Here is a 25,261-nt window from a genome sequence, read left to right on the forward strand (position 1 = left end):
AAAAAAAAAAAAAAAAAAGAACAAACTAACCTGAAAGTTAGAAGAAGAAAAAAAATTACCAAAATCAGAGCAGAACTAAATGAACTTAAGACCTAAAAATCTATATAAAGGATCAACAAAACCAAAAATTGGGGGTTTTTTTTGAAAGAATAAACAAGATCAATAGATCATTAACTAGATTAACAAAGAAAAAGAGAGAATATCCAAATAAGCACTTTCAGAAATGGCAAAGGTGACATTTCAACTTATCCCACAGAAATACAAATATAAAAAAATCCTCACAGACTACTATAAACACAGTTATAGTCATCTGATCTTTGACAAAGTTGTCAAAATAGGCAATGGAGAAAGGACTCCCTATTCAATAAATGTTGCTGGAATAGCTTTCTAGCCATATGCAGAAGAATGAAACTGAATCCTTACCTTTTAAAATATATAAAAATTAGCTCAACATGGATTAAAGATTTAAATGCAAGACCTCAAACTATAAAACCTCTAGTAGAAAATACTATTCTGGACATCAACCTTGACAAATTCATGATTAAGTCTTCTAAAGCAATTGTAACAAAAACTGACAAGTGGAAACTAAACTAAAGAGCTTCTGCACAGCAAAAGAAACTATCAACAGAGTAAACAGACAACCTACAGAATGGGAGAAAATATTTACAAACCATGCATTCGACAAAGGTCTAATATTCAGAATCAATGGGGAACTAAACAATGCAACAAGTAAAAAACAATAACCTCATTAAAGGATGGTCAAAGAACATGAACAGACACTTCTCTGTAGAAAACAAATGGCAAAGAAACATATGAAAAAGTGTTCAATATCACTAATCAGAGAAATGCAAATAAAAACCACAATGAAATACCATCTAACAGGCAGTATGGCCATTATTAAAAAGTCAAAAAAAATCAATGAAAAACACCATCTTAGTAGAATGAAGGGTAAAAACTCATTATTATCTCAATCAATGCGAAAATTTTTGACAAAATTACTGCCTTTTTATGATAAAAACACTCAACAAACTAGGAATAGAAGGAAACCACTCCAACATAATAAAGTCCATAAATGAAAAAGACAAAACTAACAGCAAACTCAAGGATGAAAGACCAAAAGAGTTTTTCCTCTAAGATCATGAACATGGTACTGAAGTCCTACCCAGAGCAATTATGCAACGAAGATAAATAAAAGGTTTCCAAATTGGAAAGGAAGAAATCAAATTATCTCTGTTTGCAGAGGACATTATTATTTATTAGGGGTCATATCTGTGAGAGAGAATGGGTGGAGAACTGGAGGAATTTGAGAGAGCCATCACCATGGAGCTAGTCTGAACCTAAGTAAGGGAGAAAGGAAAAAAGGTTGAGTAGAAGGATACTAGACCGCCATGCAATCTAAGGAAGGTTTAGCAAGTACATTTGCCAATGTCACCCATTAGAGAAATCCCCATTGTCTCCTAGAAATGGGTCTACTGTAGTACTCCTGCCATACTTAGTTATAAGCTAAAAGCAGTTCTGAGAAATATTGATGGGTTTCAGAATGCAGCAGCTGGAGCCCCTGGTCAATTACACTCTCTATAGTTGGAGGTTCACAAAGTATATTCTCATTGCCACCCCAAAAGCCTCACATAATATGCCCCCACCACTGTCTCTTGATGCCCTAACCTTCTTCCTCTTGAACCCTTTTTTCCAGCCACACTGGCCTTGGCAGTCGTTGACAACACCAGGCATATTCCCACTGCAGAGCCTTTGTACACATTACCACACCTAAATTTTCTTCTCCCAGATATCCACATGATTTGTTCATTCACTTCCTCCAGGTCTTTTACTCCAGTATCACCTTCTCAGTGAAGCCTGCCCTGGCCACCCTCTCTAAAAATTCAACACTTTACTATTCATCCTCATAAATGTACACATACTTCTCTCTTATTTTTCTTAGCAATCATCACTAAAAAACATATCATACTCACTCATTTATCTCGTTCTTTTCTATCTCCCCTACTACACTGCAAGTTTCATGTCCGCAGGAGCTTTGATTTGCTTGGTGGTTGTTGTTTATTCAGAAAGTGGAATACTATATTGAATATATTAACCACTCAATACATATTTGCTGTATTAAAGATTGAGCACAGAAGAAAAAAGGGTTTTAAAATAATACATTTATTGCTGGTGTACAGATGAGTTACTACAAGAAATCCAGAGGGACATTTTGGCAGCATTTTTTTCAGTTAGTCCAAGCCTCTGTGAACACTTGGAAGGAAGAAACTTCATGAAAAATCTATAATGCAAATGTTTCTCAAAATCAGAATGGTTTTTCATGACAGAAATCAAGAAGTCTTTCAAGATAAAAATGATAAAATTAAAAGATAATCTTCAAATGGCACCAAAACCAGCCTTCAGTAACTTCTTTGCCAAAGAATGGAACAATTTATGCATCAAAACAGTTAGTAAAAGCAATCAATTTGAACATATTGACTTATTTTTAAATAGCCATTTTTTTGTATCTTAATTATACCAAAAAAGGAAGAAAAGAAAGAGAAAGTCAAATAAAGGCAATATCAAAAACAAAAACCTGACCCACAGGAAATCAGTAGGAAAGACCAGGAAACTAACTTTTTACTCTGAAGATTTGTAATTTAAATGCAAAGATTCATTGCTTAACCTAATTTTAGGATAACCGAATAGCTTAGGTGGATGAGGAAAAAATCTCTCTTCTCAGAAAACATCGAGCTAATCCATGAAGAAGTGTAATAACTTTTCTAAACCATCGTTTTGCAACCGCTAGTGAAATATCATCAATAGGGAAAACCATTAAAGGATAAATTGAGGGCTGGCTGCAGTGGCTCACGCCTGTAATCCCAGCACTTTGGGAGGCCGAGGCAGGTAGATCACCTGAGGTCAGGAGTTCGAGACCAGCCTGGCCAAATGGTGAAACCCTGTCTCTACTAAAAATATGGTTGTGGTGGCGTATGCCTGTAATCCTGGCTACTTGGGAGGCTGAGGCAGGAGAATCACTTGCACCCAGGAGGCAGAGGTTGCAGTGAGCCAAAATTGTGCCACTGCAGTCTAGCCTGGGCAGCAAGAGTGAAATACCATCTCAAAATTTATAAAGGGGGATAAATTGATGGGGAACTTATAATGCAAGTTTCAAGCCATCGCCCACTAAAACAAGCGACGAATCTTAGCATTACTAAAGGTTAAACAAGCAGACATTTGTGTGCCTTCTGTTATGATGTAATACGAACACACAGCATCACCTGTGAAATTGTCTGGCCAAGAAATCAGAAACTGAACTTTAGCAAGCTCTATGGCTAACTTCTGTGTACGAGAAGTATGAGGAATAGAAGAACAAATTAGGTGGCAGCACCAGAAAAAAACCAGACAAATTCAAACCATGGCATGTTCGTATGACAACTGACCCAGTTTCTGAAACAAGTAAGTAGCATGGAAAAAAGGTGAGGAGATATTGTTCTAGAGTTTTTGCTTAACTTAAGAACACTAAACAACAAAATATAATGTGTAGATTTCTTCTGGGATTCTGCTTTAGACAAACTAAATATAAAAATACTTTTGAAGGTCATTGAAAACTTCTAGTTGTGATCTGGATACCAAAAGACATAAAAGAGTTGTTAATAATGCTACTAAACATGAATAATGTCATAGTTAGTTCAGAAAATATCCATATTTTAGACCCACACCTAACTATGGAAAGGAGACTGACATGACTTACTGAATCATATTTTAAAAAATACTTCAGGAAAAGGGGAAAATAAAGCTAGTAGGGCAAATTGTGATAACTGAATCTGTATAAAGCATGTATAAAGGTTTATTTTACACTCTCTATTTGTGTATGTTTGAAGAATTTTATGATAAAAAATGTAATTGTGTATTCCAATTAATTCTAATGAATAACTGTTTACTATAAGTTACAATTAAATTATCTACTTAATCAACTTATACTCCAAAATATTAATTTCATTAAAGGAAAAATATAGCATGAGGATATTTAACCTTAAAACAGATATTTGGAAGATATGATATCCATTAACTCAACCTATATTTATTGAGCCTTTATTATGAATCAAGCATAGTCCTAGGTGCTAATACGGAGGTGAGTAAAATTAAGTCCTCTTCCTCCTACAGTCTATATACTAGGAAGAAGGAGAGTACTAGTAACAAATAAAAGATAATAGTAATCCCATAGTGATGAATAATCACAGCTAATAAGTGCCATGAAGAAGATAAAGCAAGGAAAGATGACAGAGGGACAAAAGGAAAGGAGGCTATATGGGAAAGGTGGACAGGGAAGGACTTTCTAAAAAGGAGGTGGGGAAGAGCAAGTATGAAAGCACGGAATTGTTTAAAAAAAAAAAAAAAAGCAAATTGTATTTAATAGACAGTGAAACACAAGAGTGGAAAGAGAAGGGAAGAGGGTAGGAGGAATCAGAGGGCCAAGTACGGAACAAATCACATAAAGCCTGATAGAGCCAGGGAAAGGCATTTTGATTTTATTCTAAATATGTCAAACCACTGAAGATCCCAAAGCAAGGGATGGCCATGATTAGATTTAATATTTTCAAAAAATATACATTGCTAGATTTAGATTTTGTGTATCTGTATTCATGGCAAGATTAGCCTAAAACTTTCTTTCCTCTTATTGCCTTGAATGGTTTTGTTGTCAAAGTTTATTAGCATCATAAAACGAAGTTGAGAAAATTCCTTCATCTTTTGTTCTCTAGAATATTTTGTATGAGACTAGAGTTATCTGTTCCTTGAACAATTTATAGACATTGACTGTAAATCTGCCTGATCTTGATGTTAATTTCTGCACAGATTTCAGTTTCAATTTATTTTGTAGTTATGTATCTCTTCATATTTTCTAGTTCTTTAGTTAAATTTGGTAAGCTATATTTTTCTAAAATCATACCCCATTTCTGAAGATTTTAAAAATATATTTACATAGGCTTATATTTCTGACCAATATAAACTAAATGGGTACATGAAATAATTGTTAATAAGTAGCAAAATCTATGAAACAAAGTTTGTAACACATTGAACATCAGACAACAAAGAGGAGTGACCCCAGAGATATAGAAAACTAACAACATGAACATTATGATTGACCAGATTACGGCCTTGAGAGAACTTCCAGGATGCAGCACAGGGTGGAAAATCCTTTGCAGAGTATACGGGACTCCCAGAGTTTAGAAGGTAGAGCTGAGTCTAGGGAGACCAGGGTGGCTACAGTTTATGGGCAGAGTACCAGAGAGGAGAGAGTAGGAGCACACGAGAGAGAACTCCAGAGATCTGCAGACTATCGGCTAGCAAAGCACAGATGGGCCTAAGTATGTGAGAAAACTACCCCAGGCCAAAGAAAGAATGTCCCGAAATGAATAAAGGGAACAGTGTGCAGAGCTCACACGGGGCTGGGAGTTGTGCCTGTTGCCACCAGCCAGTCAGGAAAGCCTCATAATTCATGGTGCATTAGGTAGACCATTCAGAAGAGTCTCGCTTTCATAGTGGAAAATGATTAACTCCAGATTAAACACTGTTCTCATCCTACCTAATAAATCTTAAAAGCAAGGACCAAAGAATCAAACAATTTCCATGTAACTCAATAGTCTATCAGAATAAAACTCAAGAACATTTCTAGAAATGCAAACATATCCAGCAAGAAAGTATAATTCACAAGGTTTGGTATCCAGTCAAAATTTACTAAGTAAGTGAAGAAGCAGGAACATATGACCCATAATGAGGAGGAAAATGAATCCATCAAAACCAACCCAGCCTTGGCATAGATATTAGAACTGGCAGAAAATAATATAAGAATAGTTATAACTGTATTCCACGAGTCCAAAAAGTTAGAGAAAAGAATCAACATACTAGAGATTCAGAAGACAAAAAAAAATTCAAATCAATAGTCAAATGCCAATATTTTTCAAAGATCCATAAAAGTGATAAGCCTCTAATCCAATGCTTCTCATTTGGAGGTGATTTACCAATGTCTGGAGATATTATTAATTGTTACAATGGAGAGTACTGCTGGTATCCAGCAGGTAGAAGCCAAGAATACTTACTAAACATCTTACAATGTACAGGAAAGCCCCCAAGACAAAGAATTATCTAGTATTTGGTTTCCTGTTCCTGCATTAGTTTGCTTGGGATAATGACCTCCAGCTGCTGCAAAGGACATAATTTGGTTCTTTTCTATGGTTGTGTAATATTCCATGGTGTGTATGTACCACATTTTCGTTACCCAGCCTATCACTGATGGGCCTCTAGGTTGATTCCTTGCCTTTACTATTGTGAATAGTGCTATGATTAGCATATGAGTCCATGCATCTTTTTGACAGAACAATTTATCGGGCTTTGGGTATATACCCAGTACTGGAATTGCTGGGTCAAATGGTAGTTATGATCTCCCCACTGCTTTCCACAGTAGCTAAACTAATTTACATCCCCACCAGCAGGGTATAACTGTTCTCTTTTCTGTCTATCTTCACCAGTACCTGTTATTTTTTGACTTTTTAATAGTAGCCATTTTGACTGATGTGAGATGGTATCTCATTGTGGTTTTGATTTGCATTCCTCTGATGATTATGATGTTTGGTATTTTTTCATATGTTTGTTGGCAACTTGTATGTCTTTTTTTTTGGAAGTGTGTGTTCATGTCTTTTGCCCATTTTTAATGGGGTTATTGATTTTGTGTTTGTGAAATGGTTTAAGTTCCTTACTGATTCTGGATATTAGACCTTTGTCAGATGCGTAGTTTGCAAACATTTTCTCCCATTCTGTAGGTTTTCTGTATATTCTGTTGATAGTTTCTTTTGCTGTGCCAAAGCTCTTTAGTTTAAATAAACATGAAGTCAAATTAGATTACTGTAAGCATGCTAGTGGTAATCCAGGGCAACCACTAAGAAAATGACTCAAAGTTCAGGAAGGCTTCATTATAGAAAGTATTTGAGGGCAACTTGACATGATTTCTTATTCAGGAACGGCCCAGAAAGAATGCCATTGACCTCTCTCTCACTTGACCATAGCAACCCAATGTGATCTTTCAATATGGAGGGCAGCTGGCTTCGTGGTTTTCCACTTGCTCTACCTGCCTTTGGGAAATCTGTTTGGGAACTTGCATTCACAGAGCAAAATTATCTGTGCAGACTAGGCCATCATTATCGAGCCAAATCAGGCCAGAAATGTCTCTTAAGGATCTCCAGAAAGATGCAATGGACAGCCCAGATTATCCAAATTGTGGTAAGTGAAAAGATTAAAGACATCAATGACTGCCCAAAGAACAGATTGCATATGGTGTCCAATAGCTTAACTGAAAGGACTTGAAAGATGTGAAGACTTAGAGTAGAGAAGGAAAAATTTTAAGGGGTAAATAGGTAATTCAAATTCAAAAACAACAATTAGAATTATCAATATCCCATTTTCTTTCTTTTTTTTCTTTTTTCGTTTCTTTTTTTTTTTTTTTGGAATGGAGTCCTGCTTTGTCACCCAGGCTGGAGTGCAGTGGCATGAACTCAGCTCACTGCAAACTCTGCCTCCCAGGTAAAAGCGATTCTTGTGCCTCAGCCTCCAGAGTAGCTGGGACTACAGGCGCCTGGCACCATGCCACGCTAATTGTTGTATTTTTAGTAGAGACAGGGTTTCACCATGTTGGCCAGGCTAGTCTCAAACTCCTGACCTCAAGTGATCCACCCACCTCAGACTCCCAAAGTGCTGGGATTACAGGCATGAGCCACCGCACCCAGCCAATACTCCATTTTCAATAGTGGGTCAAAAGTAGGCTGAAGAACAATAAGAAGACTTAGATAACACTATAATCTAACCCTACCTAACAGACATCTATAGAATAATGTGCTCAAAAAGATAGAACACAAATTCTTCTCAGGTTCACATGGATGATTCTCCAGGATAGACCATAGGCTAGGTCATAAACCAAGACTGAATACATTCAGGAAAGTTGAAATCATACTAAGTATGTTTTCTAACCACAGCAGAATAAAATAAACAAACAACACAAAGAAATTTGGGAAATGCACACACATTGAATTTAAACAATATACAATTAAATGGCTAGTAAATTGAAGAAAATTGTAAGGGAAATTAGAAAATTTGAGATTCATGAAAATGAAGATACATCATATCAAAACGTATGGGGCACAGCTAAAGCAGTGCTTAGAGAGAAATTCGTAGGTATAAATTCCTGTATTAAAAAAGAATAAAAACCTCAAATCAATAACCTGATGTTCTATTTTAAGAAACTTGAAAAATAAGAGGAAGCTAAATTAAAAGCAAGCAGAAGAAAGAAAATAATAAAAATTAGAGTTGCAATAAATGGAATAAAATATAAAAATAATAGGGATAAAACAAAAGACATTTTATTAAAAAGAACAACAAAACTGACGATTTTTTAGCTACACTGACCAAGGGAAAACAAAAAAGAAGACTCAAATTACTAATTTCAGAAATGAAAGAAGAGACATTACTATTGGCCTTACAGAAATAAAAAGGAATATAAAAGAATATTTTGAACTATGGTATGCCAACAAATTAGATAACCTAAATGAAAGGAGAAATTCCTAGAAAGCCAGAAACTCCTGAAATGAGTTTTCTAAATCTAAATAGAGAAATCTAAAATCTAAATAGACCTGTAACAAGTATTAATTTTAAAAAATGAATTAGTAAGAACCAGGCCTAAATAGCTTTACTGGTAAATTTTACCATATGGTTAAAGAATAGCTAACACCAATGCTTCTCAAACTTCCAAATAATAGAAAAAGAGGAAACACTTCCCAACTTATTCTAAGAGGTTGGTCTCATCTTGAAAGCAAAAGAAATCTGCCAACAAATATCACTTATGAATATATTTGCAAAATTTCTTGACAAACTACTAGCAAACCAAATCCTACAACACATAAAAGGATTATACCATTTAAGTGTGATTTATCACAGGACTGCAAGGTTAGTTCAACCTATGAAAATTAATCCATATAATAATCCATATTAATAAAGCAAACACCCACATAATCATCTCAATAGACACAGAGAGTCTGACAAAATCCAACATCTCATAATACCAACACTCAATAAACTAAAAATAAAAGGTAACTTCCACAACCTTATAAAAGACTTCTGTGAAAAAGTCACAGCTAACATTATATTTAATGCTGAAATATTGACAGATCTCTCCTTAGATGAGGAACATCACAAGAATGTCCAATTTCAGCATTTCTATTCAACATCCTAATGGAGGTAATTACACCACAAAAAGAAATAAAGGGCACTTTGATTGGAAAGGAAGAAGTGAAACTATCTCTATTTCCAGACTGTCTTGAAACTCCTAAGTAATTCACAAAAATCTGTTAGAGTCAATAAATGAATTTATCAGTTTTCAGGATACAAAATCAACATACAAAAATGAATTCTATTTCTATGCACTAGCAAAGGACAACTATATTAGTCCGTTCTCATGCTGCTATGAAGAAATACCTGAGACTGGGTAATTTATAAAGGAAAGAAGTTAATTGACTCACGGTTCTGCAGGACTGGGGAAGGCCTCAGCAAACTTACGATCACGGCAGGAGCAAGCAGTACAGAGCGAAGCAGGGTTTGAGAGGGAAGCCTCTTACAAAACCTTCAGATCTCACGAGAACTCACTATCAGGAGAACAGCATGGAGGTAACCACCCCCATGATTCAATTACCTCCCACTGGGTCCCTCCCATGACACATGGGGATTATGGGAACTGCAATTCAAGATGAGATTTAAGTGGGGACACAGCCAAGCCATATTAACAATCAAAAATGAAAACAAGTGCATTTACAATAACATTGAAATAATAAAATACTCAGAAATAAATTTAACAAAATAAGTGCAAAGCTTATACTAACCATTATAAAATGTTGAAAGAAATTAAAGAAGACCTAAATATATGGAAAGATATCCCATGTTTATGGATCAGAAGTCTCAGTATTATTAAGATGGTAATACTCCCCAAATTGATCTACAGATTCAATGCAGTTGCTATTAAAATCCTAGCTGCCATTTTTGCAGACACAGACAAGCTGATCCTAAAACTCATATAGAAATGCAAGAGACCCAGATTAGCCAAAACTATCTTTAAAATAAAGAACAAAATTGGAGGACTCACACTTTTTTCTTTTTTTTTTTTTTTTTTTTTTTGAGATGGGGTCTCGCTCTATCACCAGGCTGGAGTATAGTAGTGCAATCATGGCTCACTGCAACCACAAACTCCTGGGCTCAAGCAGGTCCTCCACCTCAGCTTCTCAAAGTGCTAAGTTTACAGGTGTGAGTCACCATACTCGGCTTACACTTCTTCATTTGAAAATGTATTACAGCTGGGCAAGATGGCGCACACCTGTAATCCCAGCATTCTGGGAGGCTGAGGTGGGCGGATCACCTAAGGTCAGGAGTTCAAGACCAGCCTGGCCAACATGATGAAACCCCATCACTACTAAAAATATAAGTTAGCGAGACCTGGTGGCACACGCCTGTAATCCTAGCTACTGGGGAGGCTGAGGCAGAAGTTGCAGTGATCCGAGACCGCACCATTGCACTCCGGCCTGGGTGACAAGAGTGAAACTCTGTCTCAAAAAAAAAAAAAGACAAATAAATGTTTAACATTCACAGTCATAGTCAACTGATTTTCTTTTATTTTTAACCAAAATCATTCTGCTTTTTTTTAATCACCAACAATGTGGAACAATGTCACTAATCCTCCTTCCTGCCAAGGTAAACTGCTGCTACTGACCTCTCCCTTCATTGTATGGCATTGCACTGCACTGCATATATACCTGCACATGCAAAAAACCCAGACCCAAATAGGCGTTGGAAATATGTGAAGTGTTCATATTAGCCACCTAGCCAGGCCATGTTACCACATCCTCTCTATTCAATTTTCTTCTGTAAACATACCTTGAGTAGTCAAAATCAAACATGCCACAAACACCCACATCAATGTGTATCTTCCTAGAATTATATTTATCTCAAATAAAGATTCTCATCCCAACCAGTCTCAAAACCATCTCCAGTGGAAGCCATTGGCGACTGACATCCAGTGCTATAACTTCTGTGTGTTTACAGGCTCACCAGGAACAATTCTTGCTCTTCTTCTGTGCTTGGGCCATCTGGCATGTGCTGGGAGGGGTAAACACCAAGGGTTCTTTAGCGCCCAGCCATGTGTCCAAAAATCACATGGACAGCGTCACACAGTAATTTTTGGTACATGTTTCCCGGACAGGGTAACAATCTTTGACTGTATAGATGCCAATCCAGATTTCCTAGGATCTGGCTGACTTTCTGTCCAATGACACCTGGACAGTGGTCTGCACCTGAGGGCCCCCAATAGAGTATTGATCTTCAAAGGTGGAGTTCTGAGGAATGTCAGGAGGCTCCTAGGGCTCTGTCAGGGTCATCTTTGAGCACTGCTTCGTAGCTTGCTCAATCTGAAACATGACTCCATCCTTATAGAGCAAAATATATTCAAATAATCTCTTGCAGGGAATTATCACACCATCCTCTCACCCAGCACCGCATGTGCTGGTTCAGACTATCCTAGGAGAATGGGGCACAGCTGTTGCAACTGTTGCTTTGCTGGTACACAGCCTGTTGACCATCTGATTTTCAATGAATGGCCATGAAATTTACCCATGTAACAAACCTGTACATACACCCTCTGAACCTAAAATAAAAGTTGGAAATAAAATAAAATAAAAAGTTGGAGAAATTGAAAAAATAAATAAGAATGTTAAGACACAACAATAGGGGAAGAATACAACAAACATTGCTGGGACAAGTGAATATCTACAAGCAAAAGACTGAATTGGAACCTCTACCTTACACCATATTTAAAGATTAACTCAAAATGAATCATAAACCCAAATGTGAGAGCTAAAATATTAAATTGTTAGAAGAAAACATAGGAGTAAATATTTGTGACTTGGGGTTAGGCAAGGGTTTTTTTTAGCTATGACACCAAAAGAGCAACTGACAATATTAAAAACAGATGAATAGAACTTTATCAAAATTAAAAACTTTGGTGCATCAAAGGAACCGTCAATAGAGTGAGACAGCAATCCAGGGAATGAGAGAAAATATTTGCAAATCATACCTGAGAGGGGATTAATATTCAGAATATATAAAGAACTCCTAGAAATCAACAACAAAGCCCAAACGACTCAATTTAAAAAATGGATGGCAGCCTGGGCAACATGGCAAAACCCCATCTCTACAAAAAAATACAAAAATTAGCTGGACATGATGGCACACACCTGTAGTCCCAGCTACTGGGGATAAGGGGAGGGACGCTGAGATGGGATGACCACTTGAGCAAGGGAGGTGGAGGCTGCAGTGAGCTATGATCTGGCCACTGCACTACAGCCTAGGAAACAGAGTGAGACCCTACATTAAAAAAAAAAAAAGACTTGAACAGACATTTCACTACTAAAGGAGATAAACAAATGACCACTAAGCACATAAACACATTCTCAAGATTATTAACCATCAGAGAAATGCAAATAAAAACCACCATAACATACCATTTCATATTTACCAGACTGGCTATAATAAAAAAGACAGACAAGTGTTGGTGAGGGTGTGGAGAAATCAGGACCCTAATCTTTTGCAGATGAAATTTTAAAGTGGTGTAGCCATGTTGGAAAACAGTTTGGTAGTTCCTAAATTTTCACAGTTATCTAGACCCTCAAAATTTTCTGAGTTATTAGCGGGGCATGGTGGTGGGTGCCTGTAATCCCAGCTACTAGGAAGACTCAGGCAGGAGAATCGCTTGAATCCAGGAGGCGGAGGTTGCGGTGAGCGGAGATCTCGCCATTGCACTCCAGCCTGGGCAACAAGAGCGAAACTCCGTTTCAAAAAACAAAAACTCAGAGTTATCTAGACCAAGTCCATTCTTAGGTATATATCAGAGAGAAAAATACCATATGTACACACAAAACTTGCATATAAATGTTCGTAGAGGAATTATTTATAATAGCTCAAAAGTAAAAACAATCCAAATAGTCTTCTACTGGTAAATGAGTAAACCAAATGTGGTATATTCATACAATGGAATAGTATTTACCAGTAAAAATTAATGAACTATTGATATGTTCCATAACATGGATAAGCATTGAAAACGCTAGTTACAGAGGTCATATAAGATTTCATTTATATAAAATGTCCAGAATAGGCAAATCCATAGAAACAGAAAGTAGATAAGTCATTGACAAAGTCTGGGTGGACCTCAACCTCCCAAAGTCCTGGGATTACAGGCTTTAGCCACTGTGCTCAATCCAAACGCCATTTTATAGGAAATGCAGAGGACAGGAGAGCTTGTTCCATTTACTCATGTAGATGGAATTAACAATATCTAGTGCCATTTCTATAAGGAAGCCAGAAAAAATGCTTATTTTCATTTTTAAGAAAAACAGTATTAAAAACAATGAGTTGACTCCCTATCACCCTTCAAAGAGAGCCAAAATTTTAAAACATCATTATGAACTCACGTATTTAGTTTCACTTAAGATTAGTATAAAAATTGTAATTTGTGTTTTTCAAAAAATTTTTCAACTTTGTCTAAATTTTCAAACTTATTGCCATATAGTTATTCATAATTTTGGCTTATTATACTTTTAACATATGTAGGATCTTTCTGCGTATGTGTAAAAATGTGCCCAGATATACATCCATGATTTTTTACTCTTGTAGGTAGGTTTTATTTCAACAATAAAAGTTATTTAAAAATAAAAGAAAGAAGGCAACAAATAAATAAAAGAAAGAGTCTTCCTTAGCCTGCTTAATTCACCCTTCATTTTTTATTTTAGGAAATGTTGCCTTTTGGTATCATCTGTGTCATGGGAGAAATACATAATTTCATGCTCAATTTAGAAAGAGTCCAGATGCTGTTACATTATTTAGTTGGCACTGGGTGGAAGTGTTGCTTAAAGAGAGACTTTCGGTGCCAGAAATTTCTTTGCAATATATCATGTTAAACACTGGTGATTTGTGTTTTAAATGTTGCCTAATGCTTTTTGTAGTATTTGAATTCTTATTGTAAACTATAGGAGCGATCTGCAGGGAATCTCAAGACCTTTCCTGTTTCTCATTTCCTTCATTTTTGGAGATAACATCACAGTATGGAGAGAGAACCCAGTTATTTCCAAATCCATAGATTCACTAGGGCTAGGCAATGTCAAATCAGCACCTGAATAAATAAAACATGAGCCCATTAGTGCAAGCTTGTATGACCTGCCAGCATCATTAGGCTTTGCTGTGCACAGGAAGCCAGCAGGGATAAGGCCTTTCATAATTATGGCATCTCTCGAGAGAGCCTAACAAATCCAGGCTCTGCTTTTTGAATAAGCATTCCGGTGTTTACTTTCCAGGCAAGGGTCTCACTTCATTTTTAGGTTGCTGTAATTCAAACCCTGCCCTCCTAGGAGTCCTCCTGCCCTGCTGTGAATGGATGCGCCCAACTAGATTCCATGGAAATTCAATTCCACCAACTTAACACACATAATGACCAAGCAGTAGCAGAGCTTATTCACCAGGGTTTACCTCCCTGATACTGGTATTCTCAAAGGTAGTCTCTGCAAGAATCCTCTCATTTGACAGGATAAACTTGTTAACTTTACAATTCAAGCCCATGTAGTGCATGTTGATGTTTAGGAGTGCAAAGCTTAGGAGCGTGGACCTGCACCCAAAATGTCCAGATTCAAATCCAGCCTTGTCACTTGTATTAGTCCATTCTTGCATTGCTGTAAAGAAATACCTGAGACTGGGTAATTTAAAAAGAAAAGAGGTTTAATTGGCTCACAGTTCTGCAGGCTGTACAGGAAGTACGACAGCATTTGCTTCTGGGGAGGCTTCAGGGAGTTTTTACTCATGATGGAAGGTAAAGCAGGCAGTTTACGTGGTGAAAGCAGGGGCAAGAGAGAGCAAGGCTATTCTGACATTACAACACACTTTTAAAGAACAAGGGCTCGCAAGAACTCACTCACTATCACAAGAATAGCATCAGGTGGATAATGCTAACCATTCATGAAAAATCCACCCCTATGAGCCCATCACCTCCCACCAGGTCCCACCTCCAACCCTGGAGATTACAATTCAACATGAGATTTGGGCAGAGCCGCAGATCCAACCCATACCACCACTTACTAGCTGAGGAGCCTGAGGCAAGTTTCTAAACCTTCCTGGGCCTCAATTTACTCATCTATCAATGGGGGCCATAATATTGTCTGTCACACTGGGTTCATGTGAGAATTAAATGGCATTATTATATATAAAGCACTTACTTAGAGAAGCGCTCTAATATAGTAAGTGCTGTATGTATTTGTTTGATTATTATTCTCATTAGCTGTGTGAGCTCGCACAAGTAATAAGCTCTTTGTGCTTTAGTTTCTTATGTATAAAACGAAAATAATAAAAACAGTACCTGCTCTATAGGGTTGTTATAAATAGTGACTTAGTTAATTCATATACAGTATCTAGTGAATTGCCTAGCACATAGTCAGCACCCAATGAATTTTAGCTATTCTCATTAGATCTTTTCTATTTTTTTACATATGGAAATGCAGACAGGGTAGGTTGAATGTAATTTATGCCAAGTGTTTGCCGATTTTCAGGAAAAAATACTGCTTTTTTAATACATCTGTTATATTTTTCCTATGATCAAGGAAATACATTTTTATAATAATAAATTTGTAAAAGAGAAAAAAGTAAAATGTTCACACTCTTACTCTACAATTACTTGTACTTTCTATTTTTTGTATTAGTTGATGGAAAAGTAAGTGCAGGTTTTTGCCATTAAAAGTAATAGCATTAAAAGCAAATGGCCATTTACTTTTGGCCATTAAAAGTAATGGCAAAAATCGCAATTATCTTTGCACCAATCTAATATTATATTTTTCTTTCCAATCTCTTCTTTACCATGCACAAACTCAGAGCAGGGTAAAAGACAATCATAATTTTTAAATTTGGCCACTGATTTCCTTTTAGAGGAGAATAATTTCCGCTTAGCAAAATTGCTTTAAAAAATCACTTGGGTGGAAAGTGAGACTGTCAGGGCATAATAAGTGGTTAAGAACACAAATAGAAAGCTAAGCCACCCAGCATTAGGAATGAGCAGTAATCTGGAAATACAGAGTGAGAAAAGTAAAGAGAAAAGCAGAAGGCGAGTTTAAAAGCATAATGAAATGTCTGAGGGTCTTTAAAGAAAAAGAAAGTGCTGGATCGTTACTGCCATATGATCCAGCAGTCCTGCTTCTGGGAATTTATCCAGAAGAATGGAAATCAGGACCTTGAAGAGATACGTGCTCTCCCATGCTCATTACAGCGCTTTTTGCAGTAGCCAAGATACAGAAACAACACAAACTTTCATCAAGAGATGAGTAGCTTAAAAAATGTGCCACATGCACATGCACACACACACACACACACACACACACACACGAATGTTATTCAGCCTTAAAAGAGAAGAAAATTCTGCCATTTGCAACAACAGGTATGGACTGGAAGACATTATGCTAAATGAAATAAGCCAGACACAAAAGGACAGACACGACATGATTCCATTTATGTAAGGTACCTAAAATAGTAAAACATAGAAGTAGAAAATAGGATGGTACTTTCCAGCAGATGGGGCCAAGGGAAGAATGGAGAGCTGTTCAATGGGTGTAAAATTATAGTTACACAAAATGAGTAAGTTCTAGAGATCTGCTATACAACATTGTGCCTATAGTTAACAATACAGTGTTGTACACTTAAACATTTGTAAAGAGTGAAGATTTCCTAAGTGTTCTTAACACACACACACACACACACACACACACACACACACACACGTCAAAGGGACATAAGGAAACGTTTAGAGGTGATTGATATGTTTATTACCTTGACTGTAGTGTTGGTATCACTGGTGCATGTGATGTCCAAACTTATCAAATTATATACATTCAATGAGTGTGGTTTCATGTATATCAGTCATACCCCAGGCCAGGTGCGGTAACTCACACCTGTAATTCCAGCACTTTGGGAGGCCAAGGCAGGAGGATAGCTTATGTCCAGGAGTTCAAATCCAGCCTGGGCAACATGGTAAAATCCTGTCCCTACCAGAAATACAAAAACTGAGGTGGGAGAATCACCTGAACCTGAGAAGGCTGAGGCTGCAGTGAGCCATGATTGTGCCACTGCACTCCAGCTTGGGCAACAGAATGAGATCTCATCTCAAAAAAAAGAAAAAAATTATACCCCAATAAAGCTGTTTTTAAAAAGTCTAATATCATAACTTTAGTCATGTGTTACATAATGCCATAAATTTCCCCAAACTAAATAGTCTATTATCACCAACAAAAGCTTTGTGTGTGTATGCATTTATATGTGTACGTGAATCATGGAATCATGCTGAGGTCCATGTTTGAGCCAGTGTGGTGTATCTGAGAGACAGCCTGCCCTGGTGTGACAGAAACTGACTATTCATGAATATCCTTTATCTAATAAGAGATTCCTTAAGTTTTAGCCAAGGACAAAGCCATCCAGCTGAAGTCTACATTTCCTACTCTTGCAGTCAGGTATGGCCATGTGTAAAGTTCTGGCCAGTGAATTGGGAGAAGAAATGGTGAGTGCTAGTTCCTAGAATAGACTATAAAGCCTCCAACACATCATTGAAAAGACTGTGCATCAACCTGAGATCCTGGACTTTGAACCAGATACAATAGTTTGATAAGACTTTGGATTGCCTCCCCTGGGAAGAGCTGAGTGTATCCTGCACCAAGAGGAAGCAGGTGGTGAAAACTACACAGACTTCAAATGGGCCAGCCTCTCTAGTGTCTAGCGTCACTGCAGAATTAGGGGCCACAGAGAACAACAGACAAGACGATTCTTCCCAAAGAGTAGAACCAGAGTCCAGCCAAAATATCACTCCATTGCTAGCTAGGGCAGGGAGTCTTCACAATCAAATGCTTCCAGATTTGATCATTGCTATGGACCACTGGTTGCTGTGTACTTTACATTCTTTGCTTTTCCAAGTAAGGATCTTTATAACAGTTGTGCTGGTCCTAGTCCGCCATTTCACATTGCATACATAGGAAGAGATACAGATGATGTGATTTTTTGTAGGTCATAAGACCATGCGTAGCCATCTCCAAACTTGGTGGAGAAGAATGCACATCACCTTGAGATCCTAGCCATTAAACTGGATTAGATTTTGAGATGTCTCACTGAAGGAGGCTCTGCACAGTGGAAGGGAAGAGTGCATTAACTTTTACTTGTCCAAAAGGAACAATAGTGGCAGACTGCCAATAGTTCCCCCTAATCTCCATGTTTCCCTCCTTCCATAGTAATAGCTGTTACTGGATCCATGTCAGCCAGCTAAAGCTAGATTTTCCAGCCTCCCTTGCAGCTAGGTATGGCATGGGATATAAACAGGATTGATATGTGCCGCTTCCAGATAGTTTCTCAGAAGAGTTCAGCATGCACTGTTTTGGCTCTTTTTGCCTCTTTCTCAATGCTTGGAAGATGATGAGAGCTGAAAGCACTTACCAGAACTAGACTTTATATCTCTAGACAAGTGCTTTACAAGCTATCTGTGGTATAGGACAATCTCTCATGAACTGATGCTCTTAGGAAATATTATAAAATTAAATTATTAGAAATCATGAAGTAGATAAAAAACAAAGACAAACCCCAAATATCTTATTATTAAAGTCAATAATATTATATTTCAATAAATATAACAAATAATACATAAAGTTTTTTTAAATTGGCTACATTAAATTTACCAAAAGACATGCAAGACTTCTTCACTGAAAAGAATAGAATATTGTTGAAAAAACTAAAGAAGACCTTAGTAAATGGAGCAATACAGCATGCTCAAGGATAGGAAAACTCGATATTCTCAGTTCTTCCCAAATTGACTTAGCGAGTCAATGGAATCCCCATCAAAATTCCTGCAAGTATCTTTGTTGAAATTCACAAGCTAATTCTAAAATATATGATTGGAATTCCTGCAGACCTAGAACAGAAAAGTCATTTTTAAAAACATAAAGTTGGAGAGGCCAGGCATGGTGGCTTACAACTGTAATCCCAATATTTTGGAAGGCCAAGGTGTGTAGGATTGCTTAAGCTCAGGAGTTTGAGACCAGCCTGGGTAGCATAGCAAGACCTCATCTCTAATAAAAATTTAAAAAATCAGGCAGGCATGGTGGCACATACCTGTAGTCCCAGCTACTCAGGAGGCTGAGGTGGGAGGATCACTTGAAACCAGGAAATTGAGGCTGCAGTGAGCCATCATTGTGCCACTGCAATGCAGCTTGGGTGACAGAGTGAGATCCTGTTTCAAAAAGAAACAAAAAAGAAATTGGAGGAAAATATCTGTTTTCAAGATTTACTATAAAGCTACAAAAATTAAGACAATGTAGTATTGGTGAAAGCAAAAAGATCAATGTACAGAATAGTGAATTTAGAAATAGACTCATTTATATATGGTCAATTCATTTTCTACAAATGTACTAAGGGAATTCAATAAAGAAAGGAAAGTCTTTTTCAGAAATTGTGCTAGAACAATTGTATATCCGTATAGGGAAAAAAGATCATTGATCCTTACCTCACACAATCACAAAACCTAGAAATATATTGTAAACCTAAATGGAAAAACAGCAATTACAAGACTTTTAAATGAAAACGTAGTAGAGAAAATCTTTATAACATTAAGGTAGGCAAAATTGTCTCATATGGGACACAAAATCTTAATCTATATAAAGTATATTTATTTTCTTTTCAAAAGTCATCATTAAGAAAATCAAAAGACAAGCCACAGGATGGGAGTATTATTTGCAATTATTTATAATATGTATCTAATAAAAGACTTATACCAGGATATATGTCTTACAACTCAATAATAAAAAGACAATCACATTAAAAAAAACTGAACAGACACTTCACCAAAAAAGATATGCAAATGACTAATGAACATATGAAAAGATGCTCAAGACCTCACCTCTATAAATTTTTTTTTTTTTTTTTTTTTTTTTTTCAATTAGCCAAGTGTGGTGTCGCATGTCTGTGGTCCCAGCTACTAGGGAGGTGAGAGGATTGCTTGAGTCCAGGGGGTCGAGGCTGCAATGAGCTGTGATTGTGCTACTATACTCCAACATGGGCAATGCAATGAGACCTTGTTTCAAAAAAAAAAAAAAAGTAACATTATAGTACATTGATTGAAATAGGAATCTTGAGACATGTATACATATATATACACACACACACACACACACACACACACACATACAGAAAGAATTCTACCTTATGGTAGAATGCCAACTGATAAATGTGGATGGGGCTGGGCGTGGTCACTCACATCTGTAATCCCAACATTTTGGGAAGCTAAGGCAGGACAATCACTTGAAGCCAGAAGTTCAAGGTCTGCCTGGGCAACATAGTGAGACCCCATCTCTACAAACAAATAAATAAATAAATAATGTGGAGGGAATAACGAAATTTAAAAATCAATATTTAGCAACCACTGTAGTAACTGCTGATTAAAGCAAAGAATCACAAATGGACACTAAAACTAGTGGATGAGATTTTGATAAAGAACAGAAAATTTACACAAAATAATAAGTACGATATGTGTATTAACTTTACAGCTGAGAACTTAGCAGGCACAATTTTAACCAAGCGATAAACAGTAAAATCATCTGCCTCCTAATTTAATGCCCTGAGAAGAACACAGAAGCACTTCTATAAAACTTCTGAAAAAAAAGTACATAACCTGAGGAAACCTATGAGGAAATGAAGAAATATCCATGAACAAATGTCAGACAAATCCAAACTGAGGGACATTCTACAGAGTAAATTGCTGTGTTCTTCAAAACTGCTAAGGTTATAAAAGCCAGATGGAGGCTGAGTTCCAGACTGAAAGAAACTCAAGACACCAAGTGCTACATATGGTCTGGATCAGAGCCTAGAGCTGGATGGGACACTGTTGGGACAACGTGAGTGGGATCCATGGATTCGAAGGCGGTATTGTCTCAACATTGATTTCCTGATTTTGATGGCTGCTCTGTGGTTGTGCAGGAAACTTCCCTTGCTTTTAAAAAACATTAAGAGGTAATGAGGATCGTATCCCTAATGAATTCCCTTAATGGTTCAGAAAAAAGAGAAAAAAGATTATTAACATGTAGTTCTAGTTAACATGGCTGAGTAACTACCCCAAAAATGCAGTGACTTAAAACAACCAGTTACTATGCTTGTGGTTTCTGTGTATCAGAAATTTGGACAGAAAACAGCGTGGGAGGCTTCTCTCTGCTCCACCATACCTGGGGCCTCAGCTGGAAGCCACAAAGGGTTGGGAATGGAATCGCCACTCCCTTGTCTGGTGGTGAATGCTGGCTGTCCGCCAAGCCGATGCTGATGCTGTTGACTAGAAAACCTACCTGTGGCCTCCTCATATGTCCTAGGCTTCCTCACTAACTGGCATTTGGGCTCCTAGGGTGTCTCAGGAGAGGTAACAAGGCAGAAGTTGTATCCTTTCTAGGACCTAACCTCAGAAGTCGTGTAGCCTCACTGTGGCCATATTCTACTGGTTGTAGCAGTCTCAAATCCAAGAGGAGGGGCTAAGATGCATCTCTTGATGGGGACAGCAAGATTCTAGAAAAGCCTGTGGGACAATGGCTACCGCTGTGGCCATTGTCAGAAAGTACCATCAGCCACGTATGTACATACAGAGAAAGGGCAAATAACACAAATGTGATAAAATATTACAAGTAACAACCACAAAATATGGCTAAAGAGTATACAAGGGTGTTCTACATTTTCTCATAACTTTTCGTGGGCCTGAAAGTATTTCATAATACAAAGCTAAAAAACAAGCAACAAAAATGTATTTATCGAATTGGGCTAATAATGTTAAACTGTGAATTTCAAATAGAATTGATTAAAAATAAAATCATTATTAAAAGTAGCACGTTATAAAAATGTTTAAAATGCAGTCACATTTTCCCAGACTTAACTCAGTATTTTCGCATTCTTACTTGTAAAACAGTCCTATTTTTGTAAAACAGTCCTATTGCCCTTGACTAGCCTGTGTAGACGCCATGACCATCACCACACCACACATGTCCTCAGCATCCAGACGGCAACATACACTGTTCAGCAAGATTGGCCCAACAACCACACACGTGGAGATCACTGCAATGTAAATTGCTCTAAAAGTTTCTAGATGCTTACACTCAATTTTAGAACCTACCTCATCATGGCCCTTGAACAGGCTGTGGATCAACATCAGTGTGTAAACCACACTTAGAGTAGCACCATTTTAGGCTGCATTTTTGGTACTTTCGTTGAAGCAGCTCATGCTACCATTTTTAAAAATATTTTAGCCTTCTCCATCTAATTTGAAATGTCATTTTACCATAAACTAACTTCTCATGTGTACTTGGCCTTGTTCTAGGTCTTATGTTTTATTCCACTAGTCTTCACTGGCATCATGTTGGTTTAGCTACTATAACTTTAGATGATGATTTACGCACTACTCTTCATTACAAGGTTTTCAGAAATCTTCCTGATGACCTCTAAAATACCTTTTCAGGCCAGCTGCGGTGGCTCACCCCTGTAATTCCAGCACTTTGGGAGACCAAAGCAGGCAGATCACTTGAGTCTAGGAGTTCGAGACCAGCCTTGCCAACAAGGTGAAACCGCATCTCCACTAAAAATACAGAAACTAGCGATGCATGGTGGCATGCGCCTGTAGTCCTAACTACTTGGGAGGCCGAGGCAGGAGAATCATTTGAACCTAGGGAGCAGAGGCTGCAGTGAGCCGAGATCACGCCACTGTACTCCAGCCTGGGTGAGAGAGCAAGACACTGTCTTAAAAATAAAATAAAATAAAATAAAATAAAATAAAATAAAATAAAATACCTTTTCAAGTTGGAAAAGAATTAATTTTTACTTTTATTGGAATGTAGCAAATAATTAAGTTAGAGAGAACTATTAAATTTTCCCTTTCAGGAACATAGTATCTCTTTTAATTCATATGCCTTCATGTATTTCCTTCAGAAAAGTTTTACAATTTTTATTTCTTTTTTATTTTTGTTTTTTGAAGTTTTTATTTCTATAGGTTCTGAGGGAACAGGTGGTATTTGGTTACAAGAGTAAGTTCTTTAGTGGTGATTTGTGAGATTTTGGTGCCCCCATCACCAGAGCAGTATGCACTTGACCCAATTTGTAGTCTTTTATCCCTCACCCCCTTCCCACCTTTCTCCCCAAGTCTCCAAAGTCCATTGTATCATTCTTATGCCTTTGCATGGTCATAATTTAGCTCCCACTTATGAGTGAGAACATACGATGTTTGGTTTTCTATTCCTGAGTAACTTCACTTAGAATAATAGTCTCCAATTCCATCCAGGTTGCCGCAAATGCCATTAATTCATCCCCTTTTAGTATTCTGAGTAGTATTCCATCATATATATATATCACAGTTTCTTTATCCACTCATTGATGGATGGGCATTTGGGCAGCTTCCATATTTTTGCAATTGCAAATTGTGCTGCTATAAATATGCAAGTGCAAGTATCTTTTTCATATAATGACTTCTTTTTCTCTGGGTAGATACCCAGCAGTGGGATTGCTGGATCAAACGGTAGTTCTATTTTGAGTTCTTTAAGGCTTCTCCACATTGTTTTCCATAGTGGTTGTACTAGTTTCCATTCCCACCAGCAGTGTAGAAGTGTTCCCTTTTTACTGCATCCATGCCGACATCTATTACTTTTTTATTATGGCCTTTTTAGTGAGAGTAAGGTTATAATTTTTATTTCTCATTAGATTTGTGTTATTCCTGGATATTTGAGGAAGCACTAACCAATAGTGAAAGGAAGAATGAACATGTCATCAAGACTAGCTTGAGCTTCAGCTGTGACGGTGGTAGGAATCAGAGTGCAGACCACAAGGTATCTGCAAGAAGGGACATGTCAGAGTCCAGGGAGTCTCCTAGGGTACACTCATCCTAACAAAGAAGTAAGATGTGTAAGTTTGGTCTTGTGACAATACTTATATCATTAAAAAAGGAAGAGTATATTAGAGTCCTGAAGAAAAAGACTGGGTATAGTGGCTCACACCTGTAATCCCAGCACTTTGGGAGGCTGAGGTAGGTGGATTGCTTGAGCGCAGGAGTTCAAGACCAGCCTGAGCAACATGGCAAAACTCCATCTCTGCAAATATAAAAATTAGCCGGGTGTGGTGGTGGGTGCCTGTGGTCCCAGTTGCTGAGGAGGCTGAAGTGGGAGAAGCACTTGCACCCAGGGGGTCCAGGCTGCCGTGAGTCAAGATTGTGCCACTGCCCTCCAGCCTGAGTGACAGACATCCTGTCTCAAAAACAAAACGAACAAACAAAACAAAACCAACAAAAAAAGTGATGAGTAAAAATGGAAAACTTGTTTATATAATAGACTTCTGGAAGAAACTGAATCAAAAGTTTATATAAGTAAATAAGAAAGCAAAAAGAGGCTAGACGCAGTGGCTCACATTTGTAATCCCAGCACTTTGGAAGGCTAAGATGGGAGGATTGGTTGAGCCCAGGAGTTCAAGACCAGGCTGGGCAACACAGCAAGAGCCCATCTCTAAAAATAATAATAATAATGTAAATATGAACTTAAACTAAACTGAATATCATTTTCAACCTTCGACTTTGACAAAAATCCATACATTTGGCAGCACATTCTACCAGTAAGACTGTAGGGAAATCAGCATACTCACAAGCTTCTGGTGAAAATGCAAACAGTTTCCATTCTCATCATCAGCTGTCAGGAACATCTATTGGTGTCAGAGTACTGAGTAGCAGCAATGAATGCTAGAGGAAAATGAAATGACAATTCAAATTTCTGAGAGAATTGATTTCTCACCAAGTATTCCATACCCGGCCAAACAATTATCAACATTTCCAAAGAAGTAAAGACCCAAAGAGTTAACCTCCAATGCACCATTTCTGAAAAAATTACTTCAGGTGTCATTCTAGCAAAATGAAAATGGAATCCAAGAATGAACACGAATCTAACATGAATAACTTTCTTTTTAAGTGGCATTTACAAAACATACGGTTTGAATAGGACACTAAGATTTTTTTCTTCTCTTCCTTGAACATGACAGTCAAAAAAAAGAAAAGAAAAGAAATAGAGTACCCAGGAAAAAAAAAAAAAAAAAAAAATCCAAGAAAGTCATGGGTCTGTATAAGGCAAATTAAAAT

The 25,261-nt window shown here is 37.3% G+C and overlaps 1 pseudogene; it reads right to left on the bottom strand.

Moving 5' to 3' along the window:
- Window positions 1-11,114: 11,114 nt before the first annotated feature.
- Window positions 11,115-25,261, bottom strand: part of LOC105531057 — an 18,320-nt pseudogene continuing 4,173 nt past the window's right edge.

Source organism: Mandrillus leucophaeus, unplaced genomic scaffold, assembly GCF_000951045.1.
Source record: "Mandrillus leucophaeus isolate KB7577 unplaced genomic scaffold, Mleu.le_1.0 Scaffold86, whole genome shotgun sequence".
Classification (NCBI taxonomy): domain Eukaryota; kingdom Metazoa; phylum Chordata; class Mammalia; order Primates; family Cercopithecidae; genus Mandrillus; species Mandrillus leucophaeus.